The sequence below is a fragment of the Phascolarctos cinereus genome, unplaced genomic scaffold (assembly GCF_003287225.1).
Source record: "Phascolarctos cinereus isolate Bilbo 61053 unplaced genomic scaffold, phaCin_HiC Scaffold_7;HRSCAF=346, whole genome shotgun sequence".
Classification (NCBI taxonomy): Eukaryota; Metazoa; Chordata; class Mammalia; order Diprotodontia; family Phascolarctidae; genus Phascolarctos; species Phascolarctos cinereus.
In genome coordinates this window covers 33,416,951-33,428,511 of record NW_027556180.1, presented here as the reverse complement: position 1 = coordinate 33,428,511, position 11,561 = coordinate 33,416,951, and positions in this window count along the sequence as shown.

Genomic DNA, 11,561 nt, shown 5'->3' with positions numbered 1-11,561 from the left:
ACGATGTCAGAGGAAGGTCACTCAGATGACTGAAGTAGGCAGACAAATTGACATATGGGGTATAGGCTGAGGTTATTTTGGGGAAGGGGAAGCAGTTTAATCAAAGCAGACTAGATACAACTGAAAGCTGAGTCTGGGGCTCCTGGGACAATGGTCATGTCAATGGTTGGGCACACTTAGAAGCATACTATGGAAAATGCCTTCTTTAAGAGGAGAAGGGTAGAAGCTTTGCCCTTCCTCTTCACCCTCTTAGTAAGCCCCACCTGCTGCCCAGGATTTCTTAGGAGTAGCAACCCAGTAAGCTAATACCACCTGCCAGTGCCGTGGTATTACTTAAAATTATTGAATTTTAGACCATGGAGATCATTAGTTATTATCAGTTCCTTCAATGGATATTTGCCAATTGTTCAGTTGACTGCTGGTCATGGGAGAAAGGAGGACGCTTTATCACATAGACTACATTTCTAAAATAAGCCTTTTTTTTCCTTTTTGGTGAGGCAATCGGGGTTAGGTGATTTGTCCAGGGTCACACAGCTAGTAAATGTCAAGTGTCTGAGGCCAGATTTGAACTCAGGTCCTCCTGACTCCAAGGCCAGAGCTCCATTCACTGCGACACCTAGCTGCCCCCAAATAAGCTTTCTTTGAAAGAAAAAATACATATGAAAAAAAATGACACTGGAGTATTAGTACTCCTCTTCAATGGAGTTAACGTTGGGGTGAGAATAAGAGTATTTCCTTCCCAGGGTTGTTGGGAAGATCAACAGAGATAATGTATGTAAATCACTTTGCACATTTTAAAGCACTATACAAATGCTATTATTATTAAACAAGTTTTATATTATACTATTCATTTATATATATGACATATGCTAATCCATTTATATTTATATTATTAATTAATATTTATGATATGCTACCATGTGCATAATATATGTATACATATGTGTATATATATGTATGTGTGTGTGTGTATGTGTGTGTGTGTGTGTAATATATATGTATGTGAGAGAGACAATCAGGGTTAAGTGACTTGCCCAGTGTCACATAGCTAGTAAGAGTCAAGTGTCTGAGGCCCAAATTTGAACTTAGGTCCTTCTGACTCCAGAGCTGGTGCTCTATCCACTGCACCACCCAGCTGCCCCTATATTATACACAATATTATATCATTTCACAAACTTTATTGCCTTTGTTTTTACATTCTAGTCATTTTTGCATATAACACTTCTACCTCTCTTCCTCTGCCTCTCTCCTCAAGACTATTACCTGCTAATAAATAAAAACAGATAAGCAAAATCCACCAACACAGCTTCCTATAGAATATTCAATTCCTCAACTATAGCCTCCCCCCTCTCCGAGGCCAAGAAGGAGGTGAATATTTCTCATTTCTTCTTCAAGGCTAAGATTGGTCCCCACGATGATACCATGTTTGTCTTCATTGAAGAGTTATTTCCATTTCCCTTATCATCACCATTGGGCAAATTGTTTTGCTGCCTCTGCTTGCTACACGGACTTATTTCATGCCACTCTCCCTGTATTTCTCCGAATTCTTCACAACTGCCATCTTATGCCACAATCATAGCCTATTAGGTTCATGGGCCACAATTGATGCCACTCTTCCCCAGTGGAAGGAGATTCTTTATTTTTCCATTTCTTTGTTACCACAAAAAAAATGCTGCTATGAATACCTTGGTAAATAGGGCACCTTTTCTTTGACCGCTTGGGGCAGACGTCCTGCTGCGGGATTTCTGGGTCAAACCACAATGTCCATAATGTGGTTTCCTTCTGGTTAAAAAAGATCACGGGATTGGTTTTAAATAGACATTTGTTCTCTTAGTATTTTTTAGTTCAAGAAGAATTTCTCTATAAAGTACAGAATCATAACTATATTGTATTACCAAGTCACTCAACCTTTTCGGGCCTTGGGTATTCCATTTGTAAAATGAATGGATTGCACCAGGTAATCTCTTTCTAGCTCTAAAAAGCTGCCGTTTGAACAGGACTTTGAAGTTTAATTTTGGGCAAGCTACTTCATCTCGGTCTTTCAATTTCCTTATCAATAAGATGAATGATTTGGACTAGATGACATCTAAGGTTCCGTCTACCTGTAATTCTATGATCCTATGACTTAGGAGCAATGAGCAGAAGCTGATTTAGGGTCCCCGGAAGGAAAATCTTCATCACAATTACAGCCCCAAAGTGGAATGGTCTGCCTTGAGAAGTCACGGTTCCTTATCACTGGAAATTGTCAGGTGGGGGTTGGATGACTATCTGTTGGGTTAGTTCTAGAGGGAATTCATATTCAGGTACAGGTTAGACTAGGTATAATTTGAGGTCATTCTAAACATGAGGTTTGTGATTTGGGTAAAAAAAAACAAGGAACTAATATGATAACTTTATAGCCTGGGGTATTTTGGGTGTATGTATGGGGGAGTAGAGAGGTAGAGGTAGATCTAAGAGGGCTTGCCCTTGTCGATGAAGAATTATTGAAGTGAAAAATTCATTCAGTTCTCACCACAGACACCATTTGTGAAAACCATAATGTCCATGGTGTGGTTTTCATCCTGTTAGAAAGCATTCTTTATGCTAAAATGTCTAGTTGCTGTGGCCCAGTAGGGAATAACTGGTATTTATTCCAGGTAGGCTCTTTAAAAAAAAAAAACAGACCTCCCCCTAAAAAATCCCCCAAACCAAAAACCAAACAAAAAACAGACCTTGAACCTCTCATATTTCTCCCCTAAAAGGTCGATATATATATATATCTAGGCCACTTAAAAGAGCATTTTTTCTGATTTATTTGGAAGCTTGATGCACAGACTCATGAACAAAAATATAAAGCAAAAGAGTTTGGCATGATATTCGCTGTTTCTACATGTTGAAGCCAAACACAGAACGAGCCCCATGCAAGATTGCTGAGTGGGTAATATTCATCTGCAAGGGCTCCAGTCTCATTCATCTGAGCTTGGTTTCCTCTCCTGGACCAAAACCTGCTCCGTGTAATTTTCAAGAAAGACCACTGGATTTGAAGGCATGGGTTCAAACCCAGCCTTTGCTACTTAAAATCTAGGTGACCTAGGGCAAGTCACCTGGACTTGTTGACCAATAAGGTCTCTCCTAGCTCTAAACACATCAGAGTGGGCATGTGGCCAATCATTCACTTTCTTTAGCAATGGACTAGAACACAAGTCCATGAATGCTATATGAGCTACCTCCAGCTGGATTCCATATTACCTACCTTGGAGACAGGAAGACCTGTGTTTGAATCCTACCTTGGTCGCTTACCAGCTGTGTGATCATGGGCAAATCATTTAACCTCTGTTTGCTTTAGTTTTCTCATTTGTAAAGTGGAGACAATAATTGAACTTGTCTCATGGGATCATTGTGAGAATCAAGTAAGATAACACATGTAAAACACTTTTCAACAAATTTTAGCTGTTGTTGTTGCTGTTATTATGATTATGTTTTCTTTTATGGTCCTATGGTAAAGGCTCTGATATCAGTCATTCACTCTAGGTATTACTGAGCCCACAAGCAAGCATGTTTCTTCATGGGGGTAGAACACAGAGGCAGAGTGACGATTTCACTTGTATTCTTCACCTATGCTCAGTATGCCTTGTGTTTACTCCACTTAAATTTAATTCAACTGTGCTGATCACAATTAGTATTGAGTCAGAAAGACCGAGGTTCAAATCCTTCACTTGGCACTAGGCATATGACACTAGTGAAGCCATTGGTTCCCTTATTGGTAAAGTGGGGATAATGATATTTTTCAGCCCCTATAACACAGAGAGTTGATGAGGCTCAAACAGGTTAATACATGTGAAGCACTCTGCAAAAGTTAAAGAACTTTGCATAAATGCTAGTTATTATTTTTGTTATTATTAGATAAGTATGGGTGATAAATTATTCAACCCCACCATAATTAAAGTAATTGATAAGATGCATAAGTGTAAAGACATCTTTGAACTGGAATGATTCCCACGAGACTCTTGTTCAGATAGGAAACTTGGCTAAACCCCAGGGAGCATCCATAAATTATCAAGTTGAGTTGAGAAGGGATTTATTCTAGAAATTGGAGCAAGTGTGGCGTTCCAAGGCATCTCTGAGCAGCAAAGGTATTATTGAGCTGTGGAAGAGAAGGAAGATCTCAAGGATAGTCATTGGCACTACAAATCTTGGCTCTGCTACTTACTATCTGTGTGACCTTGGCAAATCATGCGTCTACTCTCTAGATCTCAGTTTCTTCATCTGTAAAAATTAGGGGGCTGGGCTTCGATGGACTCTGCTGTTCCTTTAGCTCTAGAGCTAAGAATTGTTGTCTATCTAGTTGTTGAATGGATTGGAAACAGGACTCATTCCCTGGCTGGTCTTGTATATTTCTATAACTCTAATGAAAGTAAGCTTATTTTTATGTAGCGCTTGACCACAGGAACACAGAAGTAGAGCTGGAAGAAATCTGGGAGGCCATCTAGCTCCACCCCTTAATTTTATTGATGAAGAAATGCATGCCCAGAGACATCAAAAGACTTTTGCCTAAGGTCACACAGGTAACAAAAGACAGAGACTTGAAGCCAGGTCTTCAGACTTCAGGTTCAGCCCTTTTCCCACACTGTGTGATTTGAGCTCACAATATCCCTGAGAGGTAGGAGAATAGGACCATAGTGCCAGGCTGGAAAGGACCTCAGAGGTCACCTAGGCAGACCCTCTCATTGTACAGATGAAGAAACTGAGGCACGAAGAAGAGAAGGGATTTGTTCAAAGACTTATCAAAGAAGGGACTTCAATCTGGGTTCTCTGTCCCCAGAGCTAGCATACCGTCTATTCCACCACGTGTGCAGAGAGCGTAATGAGATGCTTCCTGCTGTACTCAAGAGACAGCGGGAGTCCAGTAGGCATAGAGATGTTGTTAGATGGGGGAAGTTCTGCCCTGTGGGACTTGGGCAAGGCATTAACCCTGACCGACTCAACCCAACCTTAACTCTCCAACTCTAACCGTAAATTCTCACTGCCCCAGGCAAGCAAGACAGCAAGATGTAGGGAAGTTTCTGACCGGCATTGTCAGAGCAGTGTTCTTATCCAGAAGCTCCCTGCAGAGATGAAATCACAAGTCTGAACTAAAAAAAGAAAACAGAAAAAGGAACTGTTCCTATGAGTCAATGAGGTCTAGCCTCTTTTCACAGGTGCTATTAGAGATGGAAAGACTGTGAGCCAGAGAACGACCCCAAGTTGGCCGCTCCCTGGCCCGGAGATCTGGCTTTTGAGAACTGACCTTAATGATCTGCAGTCACTTCCTTCTTCAGTTTGTCATCATCTTTGAGCCTTTAAAGTGAAAACTCCTCCATGTCACCCACTCTGCCTCCCACACCTAGCATCATGGGGCCTGGTAGGAACAGGGAGGAGGTGAGGGAACTTCCCCTCCTTCTCCCTGGACCACCTCTCTGGCATAGGAACTCCAGCTCTGGACAAAGGGAATAGGAACTTGGGAAAATCATCAAGGTCTTGAGTCCTGAGACCTGTCCTACAAGGCAGGAAAGTCACTCTTAAGCAAATAAAAATTAAATTCTTTTTACAACTGTTTTTTTCTGGAAAAACAAAAAGACCCCCCCCCCACTTGATTACTCTCCCCTCCAAAGCCCACCCACCATCATACACATCTGTCTGCCTTCTTCCTGCACAGTATGAACTATTCCAAGCTAGAAACACAGTAAAATGAAAATCTGAAAATGTGAGCTTTGGCTTTAGATTTGGCTCTGAGACTTCATTGATTCTTTCTTTTGAAGCAGAGAAAAGTCAGGAATTTCAGAAGGCAATTACAAGCCCTTATTTAATTGGTACTCACTGTGGTTTTTTGTTTTGTTTTTGCCAATGACTATTCTTTAAAGCTGACCTGCTTTGACACCTTCTCCATAGAGCAGAGAGTCACCAGAGGTAGACCGGAGCAGTAGAAAGAATGTTGGACCTGGAGTAGGAGTTCACTTACTCCCTGGGTGACCTTGGGCAAATCATTGGACCAATCTGGTTTTCGGTTTCCTGATTTGTAAAATAATAGTGTTGGGCTTAATGACCTCTAAGGCTTCATCCAGCTTTAAATCTGTGATATCATAATTCATCATTCAAATCCCACCACAGTCACCCACCCACCACTCCCAACTATGCCTTTTTTATCCTCTCCTTTCCTTCCCTCTCTTCTTTTCTCTTCTTCCTTTCCTCTCTTCTTTTCTCCTCTCCTTCCCTCCCTCTTTTCTCCTCTCCTCCTATTCCTTCATCTCTCTTTCATTCTCTTCCTCTTCTTGTAGAAGAAAAAGTGAGGTCACATTCACACTGTTTTAATTTATTTGTAGGAGCAGCTAAATTAGTCCATAGTGTTAGCATTAAGGTTTATGAGTGCTAAGTTCACGTAAAGCTCATGAAATCAGAGAAGAGACCCAGGTGACCAAGATCATAGGATTCCTCTGGAAATCATCTTAGTTGCCAAAAGCAAAAGCTGTCCATTAGAACTATTGAACTAGAACACCCATTTAATTGCCTACTATGTCCTGAAATGAGAGGTCACATTTCACTGCATCTCAGAGCTGCAAGACACTTCAGAGACTATGGGGTCAAACTTGTACTTGAACAAGGACCCCTTAAAAAAAATCTGACATATCGTCATCCAGCCTCCAGTGACCAGAGTTTTAACTAGCCTTTTTTTTTTTTTGGCTAGGCAATGGGGTTAAGTGACTTGCCCAGGGTCACACAGCTTGTGAGTATCAAGTGTCTGAGGCCAGATTTGAACTTAGGTCCTCCTGACTCCAGGGCCGGTGCTCTATCCACTGCACCCCCTAGCTTCCCTTAACTAGACATTTTGGTAGCCATGGCAAGTAGCATGAAATGGGTCTTCAAATCAGCTTTAAAAAAAAAAAACAAAGCATATTTACCTCATCCTTTTTTAAAACTTGAATTTTCTGTGTTTTATAATGTATATATTGGTTTGATAGCACATACATGTGATTTACAAATACATAATATCCACCTTTGAGCTCACTTACCTAACTCACTCTGCTAGTATTGACTGGCTGAGTCCCAGGAGGGGGGCCAGTTACTATTTGCAGGGTCGTAGGGGTAATGCTATGAGTAACTAACCTCTTAAATGGTAGTTCATGAGCCCCCACCAGTGCACTTCCCCCTTTAAGAAGTCAGTAGATAATTCTTTTGCAAAGGGATTTACTAAAATGGCAAATCCACAGCAGTATTTACAAAGCAATTCTCCCAAACACCAGGGGCATATACTCCCACAAGCTCACTGAGAGTTTAGGAAGGTAATGGAGTGAGTATGAACTAAAAGTAGGGGACATAGGTAGAAGCAACTTACTACAAAGCAGGGCCTTACTATCCTTTCTCTTTCCAGAGGGTTCTCACAAAGTTTGCCATGAGCTCATCCATTCAGCTGGGCTAGTTACTTGCAGAGCATGATATCTTGGCTAGAGAGGCCAATCTCCTTCTGGGATGGATAGAACAGGTCACTCAGCAGCTATGCTGACTTCTCACCAGGCTCTACTGCTGCTGCCCTGAGCCTGGCAAGTTGCTCAGCCATGGTGCTTTTGCAGGGCCTGGTGCTTCTGATGCATAGATCAATCCAATGGTCTTCTGAGTTTGCCCCCCTATGGGTGACTGCAGTCTTTCTTCCACCCTCAATCTTTGTCTGGGTTGGGGTGTTATATTCTCTTCTACTCTGCTCCTTCAGGTTGGGCAAAGATGCATACTTTTAATGTTTTTTATTTTTCAAAAAAATTTTGTTATGAAATTCCCTAGTAGAAACAAATATTATTTTCCTTCACCATGAAGAACAGAAAAAGAAAATTGAATATGAAACTATGAATTTCTATCACAGACAACTTGGATTTTTAAATGTATATAATTCATTTTTAAATGTAAATAATACATTTTATATGGTAATTCCAATATTGTCCTGTTTGTGTCTTTCTGAACTTCCTTTTGCTCTACTGTGTGGATCTTATAATTGCTTCATTAACTAATTATCACTACCCTTTCTCCCTCCAGATATCTCTACTCCCCTCTAAATAATGAACTTTACCCCTTGTAACAAGTAAGTGTAGTCAAACAAAACAGATACACACACCAACCACATTTGAAACTGCATATCCCACTTTGATATATCATCCTATATCTCTGGTATATCATCCTACATTTCTCCTCCCTTCATGCCTAAACTCCTTGAGATAGCCATCTACATAAAATTGGTGCCTCTATTTTCTTTCCTCTCCTATTCTTTTTTTAAATTGAATTTTATTTTTCTCCAGTCAATATAAATCTGTTTTCTTCCTCTCCTACCCTTCCCCACTATCAGGGAGAAAGAAAAACAAAACCTCCAAATACATGCAGTCCAGCAAAATAAATTCCCACATTGGCCACGTCCACCCAAAATATGTCCATCATCTCTCTATCAGAAGTGAGTAGCATATTTCATCAAGAATCCTCTGGAATTATGGCTGGTTATCACATTGATCAGCATTCTTAGGTCTTTTAACCTTGTCTGTCTTTACAATTTTGTTACTCTCCTAGTTCTGCTCACTTCATTCTGCATCAGTTTAAACAGGTCTTCCCTTTCTATGAAATCACCCCCTTCATCATTTCTTACAGCACAATAGTATTCCATCACATTCATATGCCACTACCTATTCATCCATTCTCTGGTTGATGGGCATCCCCTCAGTTTCAATTCTTTGCCACCACAAACAAGATGCTTTTTATATTTATTTCTTTGGGCTCTTTGCACTTCAAAGTTTTGAGGCAGTTCTGGACTTTTTATCAGTAATGTTTGGAAGTTTATTTCATTAAAGGTCCATTCCTTCCCCCACTCTCCACTCCAGGATCATAGTTTTTCTGGGTAAGTTATTTTTCCTTGCAAGTTTTTCTCCTTTGCCTTTTGTAATATCATATTCCAAGGTCTCTGATCCTTTAATGTTATGGTTGCTAAATCTTGTGTGATACTTCCAGTAGCTCTTTGATACTTGAATTCTTTCCTTCTGACTGCTTGTAGTATTTTTTCTTTGACTAGAAAGTTCCAAGGAGTTTTCATTCCAATAAGCCTTTAAAGCTAAACGTGACTTACTCGCTTTCTACCTGTTGTAGGAATACCCATACTGTCAGCACCCACTAAATTTCAGTGACCTGAGACTCCATCCTAGTTATTGTCCTGGAATGGGAACACACTATGTACTGAGGTGGCCTATCTTTATATCAAGTCTAAATTTGGCTCTTGGCACTTTTGTAGGGTGCTAGAGTTATGTAGGATTAGGAGGTGTGTGACTGGATTGTGGTTTTCCCTGGAGGGATTAGCACCCATTTCATAGAACCATAGACATAAAGCTAGAAGAAATACCAGGATTATCTATCCCAATCTCCTTACTTTACAGATGAGAAAACTGAGACCTAGATAGGTTATGTTTATCAGATCTAGAAATGGAAGGCACCTCAGAAGCCATTTATTCTAGCTTCCTCATTTTTCAGATGAGGAAACAGGGGTAGAGAGATTAAATGGCAACTAGGTGGATGGAATGCTAGGCTTGGAGTCAGGAAGACCAAAATTCAAATCCTGTCTCAGAAATCCTGGTTAAGTAAGTTAGCATCTCTCAGCCTCAGTTTCCATATCTGTAAAATGAGAGTGTTGGCCTTTTAAGGTTTCTTCCCTCCTTAAACCTATGATATTATCAGTGACCTATCCAGGGTCACATGAATTGTAAGCATAAGGAGTGAGTTTTGAACTCAGATCCTCATCCTCCAGAGTTATTCTTTTCATGGTTCCAGTGAGTTCGCAGATCTCTCGAATATGAGACTTTTGAGAGAATGTGATGATGCTCAGAGGAAAGCAAGGCATGTCAGATGGTGGACTGGGAGAAGTAAGTTACATTGCTCTGCTTTGGCACCCCCTTTGTAAGGCTGCTGTCACCTTCAGAACAGGCAGGGAAGCCCTTTCTACAGAAAGCAGGAAACAAAATGGATACCATGGGCTTTGGACATTGGGATAGAGAGAAAGCTGAATGACAGGCCTGTCCTTTAAAGACCAACTGCATTCCCCAGATGAGCCCCGTGGGATCTGAACCCTTGGAGATTCTGAAGTAGCTATTGTCAGTGACCTTCCTCAGAGAGAGAGAGAGCTCTCTAACTGCCTCTAACACAATGGCTTTTCATGACCTGAGAGAATGCTCTTTTGTTACAGAAGGAATCTTTTTGTGTTGTTCTCAGTGGTTCATGTCAAGACTAGGCGATGACCTGGGCAACGGGCTAGCTGGAGAGGGGCTAGTGACAATGGCAGAGGAAAGCAGCATAAAGCCTGCCCTAGAAGGAGCCCAGGGCAGAGTAGAGTGAACCTGGTTCACTTTGTCTGGAAGACAAGCTGCCCTGTTCTGAGCTGGCTGAAGGTAGGAAGGGCAGAGGGCACTTAAAGATTCCAGCTGGCTTATAATAAGAGATTCTAGACACAGTGAGTTAAGGGAAAGAAATGGAAGCAGATACTAGAAGTGAAGGGAACCTGAGAGAAGCTGGCTTTCTAGCTTGCTAGTCTATGGCGGAGTCAAAAGATTTCCGAAATCATATGTACCTGTTCTCACTGTTAGCTGTCTCAAGGAGATCATCGTTATTGGAAAATAATAATTGGGAGATACCTTATGGTAACTGAATAATTCAACATACCATTATTAAATGCTTACTGTGTGCAGAGCATTGTGCTGGACTCTAAGAAAGGTAGAGAATATAGTTAAGGTATAATCTCGGCCCTCCTGGAATATATAATCTATTGTAGGATAAGACAATACTCGAAAGCTATACTATTACACAATAAACGCATGAGGGAAGTATGAATAAAATTGTGTGTGAGGTCTGGGTGACTGACTCCCTGTCTCACTCGCCACCATGGTTTTTCTAAACCTTTTCATGCTTCCTTCAAACCTCCCAGCACCCTACTCCCCCATCTCAGCTGAGAACCTTGCCTCATATTTCACTGAAAAAATTGAGGCCATGCACTAAGAGCTCCCTCTTCTCACCTCCTCCTCGTCTCACATGCCTTCTGCCACTATTTCTGTTTTCACCCCTCTCTCATGTGATGAGGTGTCCCTTCTACTTGCCAAAGCCAGCCCCTCTATGTGCACAAGGGATCCCATTCCATCCCATCTTTTTCAACAGATTTCTCTATCATGCTCAGTCTCTCACTTGTCTTTAATTCCTCCCTGTCAATTGGCTGCTTCTCTGCTTCCTACATCCCTGTCTCCCCCATCCTCAAAAAAATCCTCACTTGATCCACTCATTTCTAGTAGCCCATTCCTCTTCTCCCTTTGGTGTCTCAACATCTTGAGAAGGATCCTTTCATCTCAACTCTCTTCTTAACTCCCTATGGTCTGATCTCTGATCTCATCATTCTTTCCAAAGTTACCAGTGATCTCTTAATTGCCAAATTTAATAATTTATTCTCAATGCTCATCCTCCTTGACTTCTCTGTAGCCTACTGTCAATCACCTTCTTCCCTTTGATACTTTCTTCTCTCTACATTTCCCAGACACTACTCTATC